A 19,574-nucleotide genomic window follows, 5' to 3' on the forward strand; every position below is an offset into this window, starting at 1 on the left:
GGACTCAGGACCCCTCGCCAGGACCACGAGGATTCATCACCCTCACCAGGATTCAGGACTCCTCCTTCTTCAGAACAATGCAAGTCTCCATATGCGCCAGGGCCTTGGCACCAACATTTGCACCCAGGACTACCGCTACTGAAAGTCACTAGTTTAAGAAGTTTATTTACTTTTAAACTTTGTCTATTTACCTGATTCTGCCCAACATTCTCATTATAGCACCCCTGTTGAACCTGCCTTTTCTTCCCCACTTCTCCCTGCGTGTAGTATCCACTGTATGATTAAACCCCCTTTAACACTTGCTCTGCCTTGATTCGTTACTGCATAGCAGGATGCAGTCCACAGTACGGACGAGGCAGACTAAGCATCTCCGGAGTGCCTTAGGTCCAGTATCTTAGGTCCATGTTGTGGAGTTGGACTGAGCGCATGATGATGAGAATGCACCCCATGGTTCCTGCCTTACAAGCGGAGGTCGCCATTATGGCTTTGGAAGGAGAGGCGAGGGATTCAGTGATGCTGCGACCCCCTCGGGAATGGGATACCTTTGACAAAGTATTGTGCATACTGGAGGAGACTCATGGGCACGACACAAATCCTTCGACAATGGGAGAGGCTTCATCTGCGGGATGGATTGCTGTACAGGAAGATCCAGCTGCAGTGGGCCCTTTACGTTACTTGGCAGGTCTTGATCCCAGAAACGTTGTTGCAACAAGTGGTCACAGAGGCGCATGAGAGAGGGGCTCACTTCAGCCAGAAGAAGACCTTTCAGTGGTTGCAGAGGCTGGTCTACCATCCCTTGCTGAAGATGACGGTTGCAGACGTGTGCCAGCACAGTAGCAGCTGTGAGCTGTCCAAACCTCTGGAGGAGAGAGGACCCACGCAGACAATTGTGACCTCAGCCCTTTTAGAAGTGTTGATGATTGACAATTTGACGATAAGTCCCGCTCATCAGGGGTACGAACACTGTTTGGTAATGGTAGATCATTTTACCAAGTTTGCCGTCGTGAATCCGACTCGAGACCAAACTGCCGAATCCGCAGTTCATGCCATATGTAAGAATTTTATCCAAGTCTATGGCTCTCCAAAAAGGATACACTCTGATCAGGGAGTCTGCTTCTTGAGATGGGTGATGGAAGAGTTGCACCACTTGTATCAAATTGAAAAGTCTGTACAACACCTTACTACCCTCAGGGTAATGGAGCATGTGAGCGATTTAATCAAACTCTTATCCAGATGCTGCAGACACTGGAGGAAGACTGCAAAGTGCGTTGGCCAGAATTAGTGGCAGAATTGGTGTGGGCCTACAACAACCGTGTGTATCATACCACAGGGTACACTCCCTATAATTTACGCTTCGTCCGGCCAGGGAAGGAGATCACCGAGTTAGAGCTGGACCCAGAGGATGACTACCCGCGGACGGGTGTGTCCATTGCCATCGATTGCAGACGTTACATCGTCTGGTACAGACCAAGTTTCAAGAGTTGGAACATTCAGAGATGGCTTCTCTATGGAGGACAGCTCTATAGGCAAGAGATTGGGTATTGGCACGAGAGAAGCGCCCTCGAGACAAGATGGATCACCGATGGGAGAAAACACCCTATCACATCAAGTGACGAGTCCATGATGAAGGGCCCCTCTATGAATTCCAGCCTGAAGGACAGGAGAGTGCTCCTACTCGTGTTGTACACCGAAACATGCGTTTTCAAAGACTCTGCACAACCCGAGGAAGAGAAACTCAGTGTTCCTGAACGTCTTCCCTCAGTCATCAGTGATTGTGAAGAGGAAGGAGGTTCTGAACCATCACCAATAGCACCAGAAGAAGAGCAGATACTTGAAGCCCCAGAGGCTCCTGAACTGGCTGTTTCTCCAGAACTGGGCGCGTCCTCGCCCCCATTGGTTCAACCTGATTCGACTACCCAATTGGACTCAACGGATACTTCTAGTTTACGACGGTCCGAGCGATCAACAGCAGGAAGATCTCCTAACCGGTTTGATCAGGATAATTTTGTTAGGCAGCAGATCGTGCGGAACATAGGAGTGTGTCAATGCATACTACAAGAACTCTTGCCCGTGGAATGGCGAGCACAAAGAGTGGGAGAATGTAAGGAGAAGGACCATGTTAGGCGTACCTTTCCTGCAAAGGTTCCGGAACTCTCGGGGCTGTCACCTATGTTGCACGGGGGAAAGCTAAAAGCTCCAGACCGACCTTTGCAGCAGCTGGAAGGGGCGAGGTTAAGCTAAAAGAACCGCAGTGAATGGGAAAGCAGAGTTTAGGCGGGAACGTGCAGCGAGCAGGGTGACCGTGTGTGTGTTCTGACCACAGGGGTTAGTCACAGAGCTGGCCTAACACTGAAAGGCTTCAGCGATACTAAGAGAGTCAAGCAGGAGAGAGCGGTACGGACACTGCTGAAACCCCCTTTAACCTTTGCTCTGCCTTGGTCCGTTACTGCATCCCACATTCCTGCTTGAACCCTTCATGTGTAATACCGTGGTCAGGACAGAGCTGCTTTATATTAATATGAAGAACTAGAGTTCTTGTAGCGGCTATACTTATTAATAGAGGGAAATGGGTCTGCCACATGTTCATGTCTGTGTTGGCACGGTAATAAATTGTGTTATTTCCAGCTTTACAGAAGGACGATAACACCATAGAAATGATAAGAATAATAGGCAAAATTGTTTGGTGAATTGGAACACGCGGGGTAAAAAATTTCGCCTCATAACATAGCCTATGACGCTCTCGGGGTCCAGACGTGTGAGTGTGCAAAATTTTGTGGCTGTAGCTACGACTCTGCAGATGCCAATCCCGGACATACATACATACACACACACACATTGAGCTTTATATATTAGATGAAGAACTAGAGTTCTTGTAGCCGCCATACTTATTAATGGAGGGAAATGCGTCTGCCACATGTTCATGACGTCCCTGTACATTGTCATTTATCCGATGCACACACCTGAGCTGCCGCCATTGTGCACGGAGTGTAAACGTGCTATATGGGGGCAGCGTGGCAGCTTTATAACACTGTGTACAAGGAAGTCTGTGTTACCGATAGCAACCAGTCACAACGCAGCTATCACTGTAAAAGAGCACATTGAGAGATGAAAGCTGCACTGTGATTGGTTGCTATGGGCAGCAGACATTTTAATACTTCTTTATCCTTCCTCATGAATTGTGATTGGTGCCTACTAATTACTGCCTGTAACAGCTAATGGTGGAGTTTCCGCTATAAGCCATTTAGATGCTAAGGCAAATCCCTGACACTGGCATAAATCGGCTCCCATCTCCACCCTCCCACCCCGTGCGCTGTATGATTGCAGGGTGCTAATGGGTTACCATGGCAGCCAGAAACCCGCTGACGTCCCATATGGCTGCCATGTTGGTCCTCCCATGTAGCCCAGCACCAGACATACTGCAGTACATAATATAAGTAATTAAATAATTGCATGTTCAAGTCTCCTAAAGGAACTTCAAGACAATATTTTAAAAATAGAAAAGTTTAAATTCACGACCACAACCCTCTTTTTTTCCCCAGTTCAAAAATATAGAAAAAAACTCTGGTATTGTCGCATTTGTAAAAGTCCCATCTGTTAAAACAGAAAATAGTTTAATCAGAAAGGTAAATGCAAAAAAAAAAGCAGAATTTATTTTTTTAGATTCTCGCACTTTTTTTTAAATTTAAATTGGGTAAAAAATGCTGGAAGAAGGGTATATGAGACCTGAGCGCAGGAACGGACCAGACTTGGCATGAAGACGACCGGGGACGGTTGACTCCTTCTCCGCTGCTCGCGCTGACGACTTCATGTCACCCAACCCTCAGCGTGCTGACCTAAAGACTTCCTTTGACGCTATTAATTTACCATCTGGACTCGTGCTTTCAGATATCCCTGTTGTGGCTGTGATAGAGGATAAACTGCCTATAGACTATTCTGGAAGACCGCCAGTTGCCATGGACTGTAAGCGTGCCCATGTTTCATGTCCGGCGCCACTGCTGAGGAATCCGCCTAAAAAAGGTTTCCATGTTCCGACACACTCAAGTCAAGCAGGATCGAATCCATCAGCACCGTCGGGAGACAGTGCTTCTCGTATCTCTGTAGCAGAGCCAGAGACTTTGTCCATGATTTGCGACACCGACAGGAGATTTTCCAGCCTTTTCCCTGCAAGGACTGCAAGCGACAAGTTACCTTTTTCTTTATATCTTATTCCTGAGCATTGTGTTTGTATGTGATTTCCTCTGGTCTTTACTGGTCTTGCCTCCCTGCGTGGTGTATTACTTGTTAATTTCCTGTTCAGTTAACCCTTATTAACGCCTTCTCTGTCTCCGGCTATTCCCTGCATCCAACGGACCTCTCCTCTTTACATTTGCGTACGTTCCTTATTCATCCTACTTCAGGAGCCCTTGTTCATCCTACTTCAGGAGTCAAAATCCACAATTTTGCAAAAAAACGGATCCGCCATTTTTCTTGGCGGATCCGTTTTTTTCCCATTAACTTGCATTATCGGCGGATCTTGAAGGATGGTCATCCGTTATATCCGGTTTTTTTACAGATCCACCAAAATATTGGCATCCGCTGACATGACAGGACGGACAATGAAACTTTTTTTGCTGGCCGAATCCGCATTTGAACACGGCGCATGCCCGGAAGACTTGCCTTTGCCGGAAATTTAACCCTAAAACCAGTCTTGGCGGCTGAAAAAATTCTCTCTCTCTCTGTCTCTCTCTATTCCGTGTCCCGTCATCTTGGCGGATTGCAGCTGATGTAAAAAACGTATGTGTGAAACAGGCCTAAGCTGTGCCCGTCAGACAGCGCTTATGTACACAGCACTCACTTCACAAAACTAACATCAAACTTATACACAAACAGAGTTTATACCTGTTAGCATGTATACATCTAACACACACATGGAGGTGTATACTGGCACATATGTACAGTAACTGACTGTGTAGCAGTTTCATGCTGCTGACACTAGATGGCGCTGTGGTTCCTGATGACATCACAGGTCCTGCAGCCACTAGTCAGTAATAGCAGCATTGCACATTGCCGGGTGCAGTGGCGTGCGCCTGTAATCCCAGCTACCAGGGAGGCTGAGGCTGGTGGATCGCTTGAGTCCAGGAGTTCTGGGCTGCCCTGTGCTATGTCGATCGGGTGTCCGCACTAAGTTCGGCATCAATATGGTGACTCTGGGGGAGCTCGGAGCTACCAGGTTGTCCTAACGAGGGGTGAACCGGCCCAGGTCGGAAACGGAGCAGGTCAAAACCCCCGTGCTGATCAGTAGTGGGACCGCGCCTGTGAATAGCCAGTGTAGAGCAGCCTGGACAACACAGCGTGACACAGACTTTTTATACATAGAGAAAATTATCATTTTATACCGGGAGATCATTATTAATGTAGAAAAATATACAGCTTCTTAAAATTGTGATGTTTATTACAAAATCCAATGCAAAAAATTCCAGGCTGCCTATGTAATTACTGTGCATTGCACTTCTAGACTTATTTTTCTAATAAACAGCACAATGTTAAGAAGCTGGAGCTTTTCATGTGATCTACAATGGGTCTCTTGGATTCCGCGCTCCAACGCACCTAGAGCCTGGGTGAGCGGTTTATTTCTTTCTTCCCCAGATCATAATTAACCCTCAGACACATCTGCACAATTATTATTAGATTGCTGGATTAAAGGTGAAAATATCGAACTATGCAAAATATAAAAATGTAAATAAATATATTCCTCTCCAGCTGTGTATTTGTATCACTATATCCCCAAATTCTACTTTTCTGTCTCCTGATCTCTCTGTGATGCCGTCACACTGAGCGCTACTGACCCCTACTGGCGAAACCAATAAAATGCTTCTTTGTGCTGTGCAGTACTAGGTGTTACCAGCAGAGGTTGCTCCAGCTCTAAACCTTAAGGACAGAACATTAATCACTGATACTGCACAATTCACATTATAATGAGGGTACAGTGATTTCCTCATGAGAAAATGACCTCTCAGGTTTTTTTGTTCAATGTATTTTTTTTTTCAGTGTTCTTTTTTTTCATATAACGTTCTTTATTAAAAATAAAAAGTAGTAATATAATATATACCAAAAGTTATTAGAACAAATAAATATTTAAGAAATTGCCAATCTATTTCTATATATAAAACTGAATGTATGCATGCATGTGTGTGTGTATCACCAACCAATCACAGAGCATCTTTCATTTCACTTCACTTCACTTCACTTCATTTCGCTTCAAAAGAAGCTGAGCTATGATTGGTTGCTATGAGCAACCGTTGCAACCAATCACTAAGCATCTTTCATTTTACCAGAGCTGTTCAAAAGAAGTTGAGCTGAGATTGGTTGCTATGAGCAACAGTTTTCCTTGCAACCAATCACTAAATATCTCTCATTTCACCAGAGCTGGTTAAAAGTAGCTGAGCTGTGATTGGTTGCTATGAGCAAGATTTCCCACTTGACAACACCTCAGCAGACACTGACATGGTGGGAGAAATCTAGCATCCCCGGGAACATAAGCGCCCAGCCATTGTCTGCCCCCCAGACAGGAGCACAGAGCGCATGACAGAAATGAATCCCCCCCCCTCCCGTGCCCATATACACATCTTCCCTCTTAAAGGGATCTCCGGTATGGAACTCAGGGCAAATCCATCCAGCGCTTCGGTTTTGACCCCAGGCCTCTCTTAAAGAGATCCCCGGTATGGAAGTTAGGACCGTCCCACTCAGCTCTCTGATTCTGACCCCAGGGTCTCTTAAAGGGATCATTGGTATGCAAGTTAGGGCAAATCCACTCATTGTTTTGGTACTGACCCCAGGCCTTTCTTAAAGGGATCCCCGGTATGGAAGTCAGGGCACTTTCCTTCAAATGCTCTGGTACTGACCCCAGGCTTTCTTAAAGGGATCTACAGTACGGAAGACAGGGCAAATCCCTCAGCACTGATTCTGACCCCAGGGTTCTATTAAAGGGATCATTGGTATGCAAGTCAGGGCAAATCCATCCAGCGCTCTGGTTCTGATCCCAGGCTTTCTTAAAGGGATCCCCGGTATGGAAGTTACGGCAGATCCACTCAGCGCTCTGGTTCTGACCCAAGGCCCCTCTTAAAGGTATCCCCAGTATGAAAGTGAGGGCAAATCCACTCTGCACTTTGGTACTGAGCCCATGCCTCTCTTAAAGTGATCCCCGGTATGGAAGTCAGGGCAATTGCCTTCAAATTCTCTGGTACTGACCCCAGGCTATCTTAAAGGGATCTCCTGACCGGAAATTAGGACAAATCCCTCAGGGCTCTGTTTCTGACCCCAGGGTTCTATTAAAGGGATTATTGGTATGTAAGTCAGGGCAAATCCACTCAGCGCTCTGATTCTGATCCCAGGCTTTCTTAAAGGGATCTCCGGTATGGAAGTTAGGGTAAATCTCTCAGCCCTCTGATTCTCACCCCAGGCTTCTATAAAAGGGATCATTGGTATGGAAGTCAGGGCAAATCCACTCAGCGCTCTGGTTCTGTCACCAGGCCTCTCTTAAAGGGATCCCCTGTATGGAAGTTAGGACTGTTCCACTCAGCGCTCTGGTACTGACCCCAGGCTAACGGGATGATGTGGGATATTAGGGGTTGTAGTCTGGTGGCTCTGGCTGACGGGATGATGCGGGATATTAGGGGGAGTAGTCAGGTGGCTCTGGCTGACGGGGTGCTGTGGGATATTATAGTGAATGTGGCTATGCGGAGTGGGCGGGGTTCTACATTTGGCTTTATATACATAGATATAATCATTATAATTTGTTATAACTAGCCGTAGTTAGTTACTATGCCCGGATAGCTAGTATATATATAAAAATGTGTGTCAAGCCATGCCCACTCCACATATCCACACTCATTCCACATGCAAAGTCCCGTATAATAAATATCTAATCTAATATATATATATACATATATATATACTGTATATAATAAATATATATATATAGCGATACTAAGAGAGTCAAGCAGGAGAGAGTGGCACGGACAATGCTGACACCACCGACATCGGTGACGCCGCTGATGATGAGAATGCACCCCATGGTTCCTGCCTTACAAGCGGAGGTCGCCATTATGGCTTTGGAAGGAGAGGCGAGGGATTCAGTGATGCTGCGACCCCCTCGGGAATGGGATACCTTTGACAAAGTATTGTGCATACTGGAGGAGACTCATGGGCACGACACAAATCCTTCGACAATGGGAGAGGCTTCATCTGCGGGATGGATTGCTGTACAGGAAGATCCAGCTGCAGTGGGCCCTTTACGTTACTTGGCAGGTCTTGATCCCAGAAACGTTGTTGCAACAAGTGGTCACAGAGGCGCATGAGAGGGGCTCACTTCAGCCAGAAGAAGACCTTTCAGTGGTTGCAGAGGCTGGTCTACCATCCCTTGCTGAAGACGACGGTTGCAGACGTGTGCCAGCACAGTAGCAGCTGTGAGCTGTCCAAACCTCTGGAGGAGAGAGGACCCACGCAGACAATTGTGACCTCAGCCCTGTTAGAAGTGTTGATGATTGACAATTTGACGATAAGTCCCGCTCATCAGGGGTACGAACACTGTTTGGTAATGGTAGATCATTTTACCAAGTTTGCCGTCGTGAATCCGACTCGAGACCAAACTGCCGAATCCGCAGTTCATGCCATATGTAAGAATTTTATCCAAGTCTATGGCTCTCCAAAAAGGATACACTCTGATCAGGGAGTCTGCTTCTTGAGATGGGTGATGGAAGAGTTGCACCACTTGTATCAAATTGAAAAGTCTGTACAACACCTTACTACCCTCAGGGTAATGGAGCATGTGAGCGATTTAATCAAACTCTTATCCAGATGCTGCAGACACTGGAGGAAGACTGCAAAGTGCGTTGGCCAGAATTAGTGGCAGAATTGGTGTGGGCCTACAACAACCATGTGTATCATACCACAGGGTACACTCCCTATAATTTACGCTTCGTCCGGCCAGGGAAGGAGATCACCGAGTTAGAGCTGGACCCAGAGGATGACTACCCGCGGACGGGTGTGTCCATTGCCATCGATTGCAGACGTTACATCGTCTGGTACAGACCAAGTTTCAAGAGTTGGAACATTCAGAGATGGCTTCTCTATGGAGGACAGCTCTATAGGCAAGAGATTGGGTATTGGCACGAGAGAAGCGCCCTCGAGACAAGATGGATCACCGATGGGAGAAAACACCCTATCACGTCATGTGACGAGTCCATGATGAAGGGCCCGTCTATGAATTCCAGCCTGAAGGACAGGAGAGTGCTCCTACTCGTGTTGTACACCGAAACATGCGTTTTCAAAGACTCTGCACAACCCGAGGAAGAGAAACTCAGTGTTCCTGAACGTCTTCCCTCAGTCATCAGTGATTGTGAAGAGGAAGGAGGTTCTGAACCATCACCAATAGCACCAGAAGAAGAGCAGATACTTGAAGCCCCAGAGGCTCCTGAACTGGCTGTTTCTCCAGAACTGGGCGCGTCCTCGCCCCCATTGGTTCAACCTGATTCGACTACCCAATTGGACTCAACGGATACTTCTAGTTTACGACGGTCCGAGCGATCAACAGCAGGAAGATCTAACCGGTTTGATCAGGATAATTTTGTTAGGCAGCAGATCGTGCGGAACATAGGAGTGTGTCAATGCATACTACAAGAACTCTTGCCCGTGGAATGGCGAGCACAAAGAGTGGGAGAATGTAAGGAGAAGGACCATGTTAGGCGTACCTTTCCTGCAAAGGTTCCGGAACTCTCGGGGCTGTCACCTATGTTGCACGGGGGAAAGCTAAAAGCTCCAGACCGACCTTTGCACCAGCTGGAAGGGGCGAGGTTAAGCTAAAAGAACCGCAGTGAATGGGAAAGCAGAGTTTAGGCGGGAACGTGCAGCGCGCAGGGTGACCGTGTGTGTGTTCTGACCACAGGGGTTAGTCACAGAGCTGGCCTAACACTGAAAGGCTTCAGCGATACTAAGAGAGTCAAGCAGGAGAGAGCGGTACGGACACTGCTGAAACCCCCTTTAACCCTTGCTCTGCCTTGGTCCGTTACTGCATCCCACATTCCTGCTTGAACCCTTCATGTGTAATACCGTGGTCAGGACAGAGCTGCTTTATATTAATATGAAGAACTAGAGTTCTTGTAGCGGCTATACTTATTAATAGAGGGAAATGGGTCTGCCACATGTTCATGTCTGTGTTGGCACGGTAATAAATTGTGTTATTTCCAGCTTTACAGAAGGACGATAACACCATAGAAATGATAAGAATAATAGGCAAAATTGTTTGGTGAATTGGAACACGCGGGGTTAAAATTTCGCCTCATAACATAGCCTATGACGCTCTCGGGGTCCAGACGTGTGAGTGTGCAAAATTTTGTGGCTGTAGCTACGACGCTGCAGATGCCAATCCCGGACATACACACACACACACATTGAGCTTTATATATTAGATGAAGAACTAGAGTTCTTGTAGCCGCCATACTTATTAATGGAGGGAAATGTGTCTGCCACATGTTCATGACGTCCCTGTACATTGTCATTTATCCGATGCACACACCTGAGCTGCCGCCATTGTGCACGGAGTGTAAACGTGCTATATGGGGGCAGCGTGGCAGCTTTATAACACTGTGTACAAGGAAGTCTGTGTTACCGATAGCAACCAGTCACAACGCAGCTATCACTGTAAAAGAGCACATTGAGAGATGAAAGCTGCACTGTGATTGGTTGCTATGGGCAGCAGACATTTTAATACTTCTTTATCCTTCCTCATGAATTGTGATTGGTGCCTACTAATTACTGCCTGTAACAGCTAATGGTGGAGTTTCCGCTATTAGCCATTTAGATGCTAAGGCAAATCCCTGACACTGGCATAAATCGGCTCCCATCTCCACCCTCCCACCCCGTGCGCTGTATGATTGCAGGGTGCTAATGGGTTACCATGGCAGCCAGAAACCCGCTGACGTCCCATATGGCTGCCATGTTGGTCCTCCCATGTAGCCCAGCACCAGACATACTGCAGTACATAATATAAGTAATTAAATAATTGCATGTTCAAGTCTCCTAAACGAACTTCAAGACAATATTTTAAAAATAGAAAAGTTTAAATTCACGACCACAACCCTCTTTTTTTCCCCAGTTCAAAAATATAGAAAAAAACTCTGGTATTGTCGCATTTGTAAAAGTCCCATCTGTTAAAACAGAAAATAGTTTAATCAGAAAGGTAAATGCAAAAAAAAAAGCAGAATTTATTTTTTTAGATTCTCGCACTTTTTTTTAAATTTAAATTGGGTAAAAAATGCTGGAAGAAGGGTATATGAGACCTGAGCGCAGGAACGGACCAGACTTGGCATGAAGACGACCGGGGACGGTTGACTCCTTCTCCGCTGCTCGCGCTGACGACTTCATGTCACCCAACCCTCAGCGTGCTGACCTAAAGACTTCCTTTGACGCTATTAATTTACCATCTGGACTCGTGCTTTCAGATATCCCTGTTGTGGCTGTGATAGAGGATAAACTGCCTATAGACTATTCTGGAAGACCGCCAGTTGCCATGGACTGTAAGCGTGCCCATGTTTCATGTCCGGCGCCACTGCTGAGGAATCCGCCTAAAAAAGTTTTCCATGTTCCGACACACTCAAGTCAAGCAGGACCGAATCCATCAGCACCGTCGGGAGACAGTGCTTCTCGTATCTCTGTAGCAGAGCCAGAGACTTTGTCCATGATTTGCGACACCGACAGGAGATTTTCCAGCCTTTTCCCTGCAAGGACTGCAAGCGACAAGTTACCTTTTTCTTTATATCTTATTCCTGAGCATTGTGTTTGTATGTGATTTCCTCTGGTCTTTACTGGTCTTGCCTCCCTGCGTGGTGTATTACTTGTTAATTTCCTGTTCAGTTAACCCTTATTAACGCCTTCTCTGTCTCCGGCTATTCCCTGCATCCAACGGACCTCTCCTCTTTACATTTGCGTACGTTCCTTATTCATCCTACTTCAGGAGCCCTTGTTCATCCTACTTCAGGAGTCAAAATCCACAATTTTGCAAAAAAACGGATCCGCCATTTTTCTTGGCGGATCCGTTTTTTTCCCATTAACTTGCATTATCGGCGGATCTTGAAGGATGGTCATCCGTTATATCCGGTTTTTTTACAGATCCACCAAAATATTGGCATCCGCTGACATGACAGGACGGACAATGAAACTTTTTTTGCTGGCCGAATCCGCATTTGAACACGGCGCATGCCCGGAAGACTTGCCTTTGCCGGAAATTTAACCCTAAAACCAGTCTTGGCGGCTGAAAAAATTCTCTCTCTCTCTGTCTCTCTCTATTCCGTGTCCCGTCATCTTGGCGGATTGCAGCTGATGTAAAAAACGTATGTGTGAAACAGGCCTAAGCTGTGCCCGTCAGACAGCGCTTATGTACACAGCACTCACTTCACAAAACTAACATCAAACTTATACACAAACAGAGTTTATACCTGTTAGCATGTATACATCTAACACACACATGGAGGTGTATACTGGCACATATGTACAGTAACTGACTGTGTAGCAGTTTCATGCTGCTGACACTAGATGGCGCTGTGGTTCCTGATGACATCACAGGTCCTGCAGCCACTAGTCAGTAATAGCAGCATTGCACATTGCCGGGTGCAGTGGCTGCGCCTGTAATCCCAGCTACCAGGGAGGCTGAGGCTGGTGGATCGCTTGAGTCCAGGAGTTCTGGGCTGCCCTGTGCTATGTCGATCGGGTGTCCGCACTAAGTTCGGCATCAATATGGTGACTCTGGGGGAGCTCGGAGCTACCAGGTTGTCCTAACGAGGGGTGAACCGGCCCAGGTCGGAAACGGAGCAGGTCAAAACCCCCGTGCTGATCAGTAGTGGGACCGCGCCTGTGAATAGCCAGTGTAGAGCAGCCTGGACAACACAGCGTGACACAGACTTTTTATACATAGAGAAAATTATCATTTTATACCGGGAGATCATTATTAATGTAGAAAAATATACAGCTTCTTAAAATTGTGATGTTTATTACAAAATCCAATGCAAAAAATTCCAGGCTGCCTATGTAATTACTGTGCATTGCACTTCTAGACTTATTTTTCTAATAAACAGCACAATGTTAAGAAGCTGGAGCTTTTCATGTGATCTACAATGGGTCTCTTGGATTCCGCGCTCCAACGCACCTAGAGCCTGGGTGAGCGGTTTATTTCTTTCTTCCCCAGATCATAATTAACCCTCAGACACATCTGCACAATTATTATTAGATTGCTGGATTAAAGGTGAAAATATCGAACTATGCAAAATATAAAAATGTAAATAAATATATTCCTCTCCAGCTGTGTATTTGTATCACTATATCCCCAAATTCTACTTTTCTGTCTCCTGATCTCTCTGTGATGCCGTCACACTGAGCGCTACTGACCCCTACTGGCGAAACCAATAAAATGCTTCTTTGTGCTGTGCAGTACTAGGTGTTACCAGCAGAGGTTGCTCCAGCTCTAAACCTTAAGGACAGAACATTAATCACTGATACTGCACAATTCACATTATAATGAGGGTACAGTGATTTCCTCATGAGAAAATGACCTCTCAGGTTTTTTTGTTCAATGTATTTTTTTTTTCAGTGTTCTTTTATTTCATATAACGTTCTTTATTAAAAATAAAAAGTAGTAATATAATATATACCAAAAGTTATTAGAACAAATAAATATTTAAGAAATTGCCAATCTATTTCTATATATAAAACTGAATGTATGCATGCATGTGTGTGTGTATCACCAACCAATCACAGAGCATCTTTCATTTCACTTCACTTCATTTCGCTTCAAAAGAAGCTGAGCTATGATTGGTTGCTATGAGCAACCGTTGCAACCAATCACTAAGCATCTTTCATTTTACCAGAGCTGTTCAAAAGAAGTTGAGCTGAGATTGGTTGCTATGAGCAACAGTTTTCCTTGCAACCAATCACTAAATATCTCTCATTTCACCAGAGCTGGTTAAAAGTAGCTGAGCTGTGATTGGTTGCTATGAGCAAGATTTCCCACTTGACAACACCTCAGCAGACACTGACATGGTGGGAGAAATCTAGCATCCCCGGGAACATAAGCGCCCAGCCATTGTCTGCCCCCCAGACAGGAGCACAGAGCGCATGACAGAAATGAATCCCCCCCCTCCCGTGCCCATATACACATCTTCCCTCTTAAAGGGATCTCCGGTATGGAACTCAGGGCAAATCCATCCAGCGCTTCGGTTTTGACCCCAGGCCTCTCTTAAAGAGATCCCCGGTATGGAAGTTAGGACCGTCCCACTCAGCTCTCTGGTTCTGACCCCAGGGTCTCTTAAAGGGATCATTGGTATGCAAGTTAGGGCAAATCCACTCATTGTTTTGGTACTGACCCCAGGCCTTTCTTAAAGGGATCCCCGGTATGGAAGTCAGGGCACTTTCCTTCAAATGCTCTGGTACTGACCCCAGGCTTTCTTAAAGGGATCTACAGTACGGAAGACAGGGCAAATCCCTCAGCACTGATTCTGACCCCAGGGTTCTATTAAAGGGATCATTGGTATGCAAGTCAGGGCAAATCCATCCAGCGCTCTGGTTCTGATCCCAGGCTTTCTTAAAGGGATCCCCGGTATGGAAGTTACGGCAGATCCACTCAGCGCTCTGGTTCTGACCCAAGGCCCCTCTTAAAGGTATCCCCAGTATGAAAGTGAGGGCAAATCCACTCTGCACTTTGGTACTGAGCCCATGCCTCTCTTAAAGTGATCCCCGGTATGGAAGTCAGGGCAATTGCCTTCAAATTCTCTGGTACTGACCCCAGGCTATCTTAAAGGGATCTCCTGACCGGAAATTAGGACAAATCCCTCAGGGCTCTGTTTCTGACCCCAGGGTTCTATTAAAGGGATTATTGGTATGTAAGTCAGGGCAAATCCACTCAGCGCTCTGATTCTGATCCCAGGCTTTCTTAAAGGGATCTCCGGTATGGAAGTTAGGGTAAATCTCTCAGCCCTCTGATTCTCACCCCAGGCTTCTATAAAAGGGATCATTGGTATGGAAGTCAGGGCAAATCCACTCAGCGCTCTGGTTCTGTCACCAGGCCTCTCTTAAAGGGATCCCCTGTATGGAAGTTAGGACTGTTCCACTCAGCGCTCTGGTACTGACCCCAGGCTAACGGGATGATGTGGGATATTAGGGGTTGTAGTCTGGTGGCTCTGGCTGACGGGATGATGCGGGATATTAGGGGGAGTAGTCAGGTGGCTCTGGCTGACGGGGTGCTGTGGGATATTATAGTGAATGTGGCTATGCGGAGTGGGCGGGGTTCTACATTTGGCTTTATATACATAGATATAATCATTATAATTTGTTATAACTAGCCGTAGTTAGTTACTATGCCCGGGTAGCTAATATATATATAAAAATGTGTGTCAAGCCATGCCCACTCCACATATCCACACTCATTCCACATGCAAAGTCCCGTATAATAAATATCTAATCTAATATATATATACATATATATACTGTATATAATAAATATATATATATAGCGATACTAAGAGAGTCAAGCAGGAGAGAGTGGCACGGACAATGCTGACACCACCGACATCGGTGACGCCACTGCCATCACTGACCGTGAGTGACAAGGCCCCTTGTGAAATCGTAGACACGCACCTTAGCCGGCAAGGAAGCCGGGTCAGCCCCTGTGAACTGAAGCCAGATAAGCTCGCTCACATCCGCCGTTTAGGGTCAGCCTCTGTACGGGGAAGAGACTTTCTTCTTCCTCCACCCTTCATTCCTCCGGACTCAGGACCCCTCGCCAGGACCACGAGGATTCATCACCCTCACCAGGATTCAGGACTCCTCCTTCTTCAGAACAATGCAAGTCTCCATATGCGCCAGGGCCTTGGCACCAACATTTGCACCCAGGACTACCGCTACTGAAAGTCACTAGTTTAAGAAGTTTATTTACTTTTAAACTTTGTCTATTTACCTGATTCTGCCCAACATTCTCATTATAGCACCCCTGTTGAACCTGCCTTTTCTTCCCCACTTCTCCCTGCGTGTAGTATCCACTGTATGATTAAACCCCCTTTAACACTTGCTCTGCCTTGATTCGTTACTGCATAGCAGGATGCAGTCCACAGTACGGACGAGGCAGACTAAGCATCTCCGGAGTGCCTTAGGTCCAGTATCTTAGGTCCATGTTGTGGAGTTGGACTGAGCGCATGATGATGAGAATGCACCCCATGGTTCCTGCCTTACAAGCGGAGGTCGCCATTATGGCTTTGGAAGGAGAGGCGAGGGATTCAGTGATGCTGCGACCCCCTCGGGAATGGGATACCTTTGACAAAGTATTGTGCATACTGGAGGAGACTCATGGGCACGACACAAATCCTTCGACAATGGGAGAGGCTTCATCTGCGGGATGGATTGCTGTACAGGAAGATCCAGCTGCAGTGGGCCCTTTACGTTACTTGGCAGGTCTTGATCCCAGAAACGTTGTTGCAACAAGTGGTCACAGAGGCGCATGAGAGAGGGGCTCACTTCAGCCAGAAGAAGACCTTTCAGTGGTTGCAGAGGCTGGTCTACCATCCCTTGCTGAAGATGACGGTTGCAGACGTGTGCCAGCACAGTAGCAGCTGTGAGCTGTCCAAACCTCTGGAGGAGAGAGGACCCACGCAGACAATTGTGACCTCAGCCCTTTTAGAAGTGTTGATGATTGACAATTTGACGATAAGTCCCGCTCATCAGGGGTACGAACACTGTTTGGTAATGGTAGATCATTTTACCAAGTTTGCCGTCGTGAATCCGACTCGAGACCAAACTGCCGAATCCGCAGTTCATGCCATATGTAAGAATTTTATCCAAGTCTATGGCTCTCCAAAAAGGATACACTCTGATCAGGGAGTCTGCTTCTTGAGATGGGTGATGGAAGAGTTGCACCACTTGTATCAAATTGAAAAGTCTGTACAACACCTTACTACCCTCAGGGTAATGGAGCATGTGAGCGATTTAATCAAACTCTTATCCAGATGCTGCAGACACTGGAGGAAGACTGCAAAGTGCGTTGGCCAGAATTAGTGGCAGAATTGGTGTGGGCCTACAACAACCGTGTGTATCATACCACAGGGTACACTCCCTATAATTTACGCTTCGTCCGGCCAGGGAAGGAGATCACCGAGTTAGAGCTGGACCCAGAGGATGACTACCCGCGGACGGGTGTGTCCATTGCCATCGATTGCAGACGTTACATCGTCTGGTACAGACCAAGTTTCAAGAGTTGGAACATTCAGAGATGGCTTCTCTATGGAGGACAGCTCTATAGGCAAGAGATTGGGTATTGGCACGAGAGAAGCGCCCTCGAGACAAGATGGATCACCGATGGGAGAAAACACCCTATCACATCAAGTGACGAGTCCATGATGAAGGGCCCCTCTATGAATTCCAGCCTGAAGGACAGGAGAGTGCTCCTACTCGTGTTGTACACCGAAACATGCGTTTTCAAAGACTCTGCACAACCCGAGGAAGAGAAACTCAGTGTTCCTGAACGTCTTCCCTCAGTCATCAGTGATTGTGAAGAGGAAGGAGGTTCTGAACCATCACCAATAGCACCAGAAGAAGAGCAGATACTTGAAGCCCCAGAGGCTCCTGAACTGGCTGTTTCTCCAGAACTGGGCGCGTCCTCGCCCCCATTGGTTCAACCTGATTCGACTACCCAATTGGACTCAACGGATACTTCTAGTTTACGACGGTCCGAGCGATCAACAGCAGGAAGATCTCCTAACCGGTTTGATCAGGATAATTTTGTTAGGCAGCAGATCGTGCGGAACATAGGAGTGTGTCAATGCATACTACAAGAACTCTTGCCCGTGGAATGGCGAGCACAAAGAGTGGGAGAATGTAAGGAGAAGGACCATGTTAGGCGTACCTTTCCTGCAAAGGTTCCGGAACTCTCGGGGCTGTCACCTATGTTGCACGGGGGAAAGCTAAAAGCTCCAGACCGACCTTTGCAGCAGCTGGAAGGGGCGAGGTTAAGCTAAAAGAACCGCAGTGAATGGGAAAGCAGAGTTTAGGCGGGAACGTGCAGCGAGCAGGGTGACCGTGTGTGTGTTCTGACCACAGGGGTTAGTCACAGAGCTGGCCTAACACTGAAAGGCTTCAGCGATACTAAGAGAGTCAAGCAGGAGAGAGCGGTACGGACACTGCTGAAACCCCCTTTAACCTTTGCTCTGCCTTGGTCCGTTACTGCATCCCACATTCCTGCTTGAACCCTTCATGTGTAATACCGTGGTCAGGACAGAGCTGCTTTATATTAATATGAAGAACTAGAGTTCTTGTAGCGGCTATACTTATTAATAGAGGGAAATGGGTCTGCCACATGTTCATGTCTGTGTTGGCACGGTAATAAATTGTGTTATTTCCAGCTTTACAGAAGGACGATAACACCATAGAAATGATAAGAATAATAGGCAAAATTGTTTGGTGAATTGGAACACGCGGGGTAAAAAATTTCGCCTCATAACATAGCCTATGACGCTCTCGGGGTCCAGACGTGTGAGTGTGCAAAATTTTGTGGCTGTAGCTACGACTCTGCAGATGCCAATCCCGGACATACATACATACACACACACATTGAGCTTTATATATTAGATGAAGAACTAGAGTTCTTGTAGCCGCCATACTTATTAATGGAGGGAAATGTGTCTGCCACATGTTCATGACGTCCCTGTACATTGTCATTTATCCGATGCACACACCTGAGCTGCCGCCATTGTGCACGGAGTGTAAACGTGCTATATGGGGGCAGCGTGGCAGCTTTATAACACTGTGTACAAGGAAGTCTGTGTTACCGATAGCAACCAGTCACAACGCAGCTATCACTGTAAAAGAGCACATTGAGAGATGAAAGCTGCACTGTGATTGGTTGCTATGGGCAGCAGACATTTTAATACTTCTTTATCCTTCCTCATGAATTGTGATTGGTGCCTACTAATTACTGCCTGTAACAGCTAATGGTGGAGTTTCCGCTATAAGCCATTTAGATGCTAAGGCAAATCCCTGACACTGGCATAAATCGGCTCCCATCTCCACCCTCCCACCCCGTGCGCTGTATGATTGCAGGGTGCTAATGGGTTACCATGGCAGCCAGAAACCCGCTGACGTCCCATATGGCTGCCATGTTGGTCCTCCCATGTAGCCCAGCACCAGACATACTGCAGTACATAATATAAGTAATTAAATAATTGCATGTTCAAGTCTCCTAAAGGAACTTCAAGACAATATTTTAAAAATAGAAAAGTTTAAATTCACGACCACAACCCTCTTTTTTTCCCCAGTTCAAAAATATAGAAAAAAACTCTGGTATTGTCGCATTTGTAAAAGTCCCATCTGTTAAAACAGAAAATAGTTTAATCAGAAAGGTAAATGCAAAAAAAAAGCAGAATTTATTTTTTTAGATTCTCGCACTTTTTTTTAAATTTAAATTGGGTAAAAAATGCTGGAAGAAGGGTATATGAGACCTGAGCGCAGGAACGGACCAGACTTGGCATGAAGACGACCGGGGACGGTTGACTCCTTCTCCGCTG

This window comes from Dendrobates tinctorius, unplaced genomic scaffold (assembly GCF_039654945.1).
Source record: "Dendrobates tinctorius isolate UK_male_01 unplaced genomic scaffold, ASM3965494v1 ptg000574l, whole genome shotgun sequence".
NCBI classification, from domain to species: Eukaryota; Metazoa; Chordata; class Amphibia; order Anura; family Dendrobatidae; genus Dendrobates; species Dendrobates tinctorius.